The sequence below is a fragment of the Panicum virgatum genome, chromosome 6K, assembly GCF_016808335.1.
Source record: "Panicum virgatum strain AP13 chromosome 6K, P.virgatum_v5, whole genome shotgun sequence".
In the NCBI taxonomy this organism is placed as follows: Eukaryota; Viridiplantae; Streptophyta; class Magnoliopsida; order Poales; family Poaceae; genus Panicum; species Panicum virgatum.
The window spans coordinates 46835144-46839965 of record NC_053141.1 but is presented as its reverse complement, the minus strand read 5'-3'; positions in this window follow the sequence as shown (position 1 = coordinate 46839965).

Genomic DNA, 4822 nt, shown 5'->3' with positions numbered 1-4822 from the left:
GGGGTCAACAAGCGAAGGCTGCGTGTTCGTGCTAGCAGTGTTTAGAGCACTTGGAGCTCCAGCAGCCTTGCCGATCTTACCATACAGCTTGTCAAAGTCTGACTTCGTGTATGTGTAACCGACCCCAAAACCATCACCACGCTTAAATTGCTTGATCATCATGCCCAACTGCGGCTCACTGCTAGAAACTCAACTCAAAATCGCCCTAAGATAGGTATTCTCATTCTCCAAGTTGGCTTTCTCTACCGCAAGATTATCCAAATCAGAAATCAGACCAGGGCAAACATGACAATCAATAGGTGGGCTAGACTCCACGACCTTAGTCTTCCCCAAAGACTTAATCAAGGCGTTCTTCTCATCTAGCTCCGACCTAAGCGGGGGACAAAGCTTACACACACCAAGCAAAACTGGCCTAGACTTCATCTCCTCTAGCTCGCACACAACAGTAGCAAATTTAGATTGCAAAGCGGCTAGATCAGACTTAAAGATGGGACACTCATCACATTCAAGCACATCACTAACTGTGGGAGCGTCCTTGACCAGTTCAAGCTCATGCTTGGCCTTGGCTAGTTTGTGAGACACGTCAGCAAGCGAAGTCTTAGCAACATCTAAGTTTGTGACGTTCTCATCATGCTTCGTACGGAGAGCAACAAGATCATTCATGTGAGATATGCAGCCAGCGCACTCATCCTCACCAGATTTCTCTCTAGCACAAGCCAGCTCAGCCCTAAGCTTTCTATGCTCTCTAGCTCCTTCCTTAAGCAACCTCTTCTGGTTGTCGAGAGCGGCGTACAACTCCCTAACCTCAGTATCAAGCAGGTCAATAGTGGAGTTTACCTCTGAATCACTCTCGGATCCAGGAGAAGAGCCGTCGTGCGTCAGTGTAGCATGTCCACCTGGAGACGCACGAGCACTATTTGCCTCACCCGCCATGGTGCAGAAACCCTTGCGCCGACCGGCCGCCAAGCAAAGGCCGATGAAGCCAGTGGCATCCTTGTCCTGCTTCTTCTTCTTCTTGTCGTCGTCGTCAGAGGTCGGTGAAGAAGAGCGGTCGGTGTCGGAGCTCTTGTCGAGGTCACTGAGCTGCGCCAGGAAAGCCTTCTCCCGCTTCTTGGCCTTGTACTGGAAACGCTTCTTAAGCGACTCCTTGTCTAAGCGTCCTTCCTTGTCACGACTGCGGTGCTTGTGGCACCGACGCTCCTTGTTGGAGCCTCCCTCGTCATGGTCGCGGTGGCGGTAGTAGTCGAAGTTATTGTTCTGGCCACCGCCGGACTTCTTGGGGCAGTCGGCGATGAAGTGGTTCAGATCGCCGCAGTGGTAGCACCCGGGGTTCTTCTTCCTCTGCCTGTTGTGGTAGACACGCTGGAACTTGTTGATGAGGAGGCACAAGTCATCGTCGCCCAGCATCTCTTGCTACTCATCTGTAACAGAAGGCAAAGAGGCAAGAGAAAAGCCAAGAGCAGAGTTAGCGTTAGAGCTCGATCCACCCGGGCCAGTCACAAGAGCGATGCTCTTGGAAGGAGGGGCACCATTGAGCTTGGCTCGTGTCTGGTTATCCACCTCCGTGGCCTTGAGCTTGCTGAAAAGCTCATTCACGGTCAGAGTCTCATAGCCTGCAGACTCGATGATCATGTTCACCTTGAGATCCCACACAGAGCGGTCAAGTACGTAGAGCAACTTGAGAGCCTTCTCATGCTCTGTGTTGTCAAGGGCATCAGCAGATCTGTTCGCACTGACTTTGTTCACAATCGATTGAAACCTACTGAACATGTCGCCAATGCTCTCACCCGGCCCCTGTGTGAAGTTCTCATATTCACGCCGGTGAGTCTCGAACAGTCTAGCCTTCACCTGAGGTGTGCCCTCGTGGTAGTTCTCAAGGCACGTCCAGACTTTGTGGGCTTTCTGAAAACCCTGGACGCGTGAGAACTCAGCACGAGAAATGCCAGTGAACAAGGCATTGATAGCCTTGGCGTTCGCCTCGTGCTCGGACACCTGAAGAGGAGAGGTCCGAACGGCAAGCACCTCGTACGCCTGGTTCTTGGTGATATCCCAGACCTCGGCTCCCATGCTTTGCAGGAAGGCACGCATGCGAACCTTCCAATAAGCATATTCCTCGCCGGAAAACTCTGGGATCTTACCAAGACTCGCCATGGTCGCCAAGTGGTTTTCGAACCGGTTAAGGTACTGAAAACCTCAACCAAGCTCTGATACCAATTGAGGGACCGATAGGGCGACCAGAAGGAGGTGAATGGGAGCCGATTAAAATTCTTGCAATTCGAAATGATCGGCTTAATCCCAAAGTTCACACCCAACCCTAGAGACCCAGGTGACATGTGGAGTAGCTATGAAGGAGCTACACCAATACAAGAGAGTCCTAGGAATAAACTAGAATGAACGCGGATGCAAACACAAACAACAGCGCAAAAACAGGCTCGGTATACACACCGATTGAACCGACGCACAAAGAGGCACGTCGTCGGTTCGACCGACGCGCAGGGCCGGCAGCGGAAAAGAAGCAGGCATCGGTTAAACCGGTGCGGGCAAAGGAGAAACCGTCGGTGCAACGACCCACGACAGCAAAGAACCGCTAAGCACCGATTGATCCGACGTTACCTACATGGGTGTATTAGGGAAACGCCGGTGCAGTTCACCCGAGAGATCACCAGAGAAGAAAAAGAGGCACCGGTCTAACCGACGCTGGTCCATCGGTGTAATGGATTTGCGCCGGTGCAGTTATCCAGAGAGGTAACAAGACAACTACACCCTGCACCGGTTGAACCGACGCCCAATACAGTCTAAGCACCCGTGCAACAAGCCAAAACCCCAAAACCCTAACACAGAACAGCCTACTCACCGGTTGAACCGACGCGTACAACTTCAAAGCATCGGTTCATCCGGTGCTAGGAAGAACAGAGTCCAGAAACGCTTTTCAGCCTGCGACCTTTGGAATCTTTGATGATTGGAGGGTCAAATCAAGTCCAAATGAGCTCAAATTTTGCAGGCATGATCACAAAGAACTTGTGAACATGTCCACGGAAGGAATCGACGAATCACTCCATGGTTTGGGAGGAATCGAAGAATTCCGAGCAAAAATGGGGGTTTTCTTTAGAACGCCAAGAACTTCGATTCGAGTGAACTCATGATTCCAGGGGAATTAGCACTAGGTTAGATGTATTAGAATCACTACAAAGAGTCACTCGATCATCAGAAAACCACTCGTCATCTCGTGCTCAAGATTCGTCGAAGGAAAATCGAATTCATCCAAAACAAAGCACAAATCGTATGAGATTGAATTGAATTCAAAACCCCGGAGGACACAAGGAGGATTGGGCCTCCTTTCCCAATCAATCTCAATACAAAAATTGAAAACTCCATGGTTCCAAAACCTACTCTAGAGAAGAGAGGGAGGAGGAACAGAGAGGAGGAGAGGGGGCGCCAGGGAGAAGGGTGTGGCAGCTGTTTCTCCGTGGCTGGGGCCAAGGAGAGCGAGGAGAGGATGAGGGGTATTTAAGGTGCCCACGCAGGGATCCAAAATACCCTCGACTCAAACTAGACACAAAAACGCCCGTAGGGGCAAAACCGGAAATATGTACATGATCTCATCTAAGGGCGGAGTTTCTTTCTTCGACTCGAAGCCTTCTCCACGATGCCGCCATGTCGATGAAGATCCGGTTCGCGGTTTTGGGGGGTCCGCGAAACTCGGGTAGGTGGCCGGTTTTGAGAAAACCGCCAAAACTCCACGCGCGGGAAGATTCCCGCCTCCACGCCATGGCCCTAGACGTCGTTTCCACCTCGGCCTTCTGACGGCCCTAGACGCTGCCCGACGCCCATCACCTCCTCGCCCGCAGCGAGGCCCTAGACGCCGTCGACGCCCGTCGCCTCCGTCAGTCCCGAGACCGACGTCCGTGCCTCCACGACTTGGCGTCTTCAACCGCCGTCCGCCTCCTTAGTTTTGTGGCGCAAACCAAAAAACCCGCCTTCCTTCACCGCTTGCACCCTCGATCCAGGAGTGGACGCCACAGCTGCCGCCCGGCCTGAGCTCCTCCACGGCAACTCTCCGTCGACACTCGACTCCCGTGTACCTGCAACCAAAGACCAAGCACACGATCACACCGCACGGTTGACAATTCACTCATCACAAGCAGAATAGAGTACTCCACATTCCTCACACCAGGCATCCAGTTAGCCGAGTTGTTATTAGTTAGTTAGTTGAAGGCTATAGCTCAACTGTAGCTGCTAGCTACAAGTGTGGGCACCTTTTCCGCTGCTAGCTAGTTTGAACCGAACCAATGCGGATTTAATGAGCGTAGGGGCATATGCCCCCCTCATCCGCATCCGTGCTCTTACGCTCATTCCTTTTTATAATTCGTCGTTGTATATGTTTCACCAGAACCAGTTTGACCATAGGTATGCATATTTGTCTATGGTCAAACTGGTTCTTTTGTTTGATTCATGGTCAATTTGATTCTGGTAAGACCTATACAAAGACGAGTTAGATGATCAGAAAGGAATTGGCGTAGGGGCACGACGGCGGATGAGGGAGGACATGTGTCTCTACGCTCATTAAATCCGCACTAATTCAGTTCCAATGCGGATTTAATGAGCGTAGAGGCACATGTCGCCCCTCATCTGTCGTTATGCTTCTACGCCCATTCCTTTCTGATCATCCAAGTCTTACCAGAATTAGATACAAAAGAACTAATTTGGATTTAACCATAGGCAAATATGCATACATGTGGTCAAATTGGTTCTGGTGAAACATATACAACGGCGAATCTATACTATAAAGATCGAAAACAATAAACAATTAAAAACTTTTCTT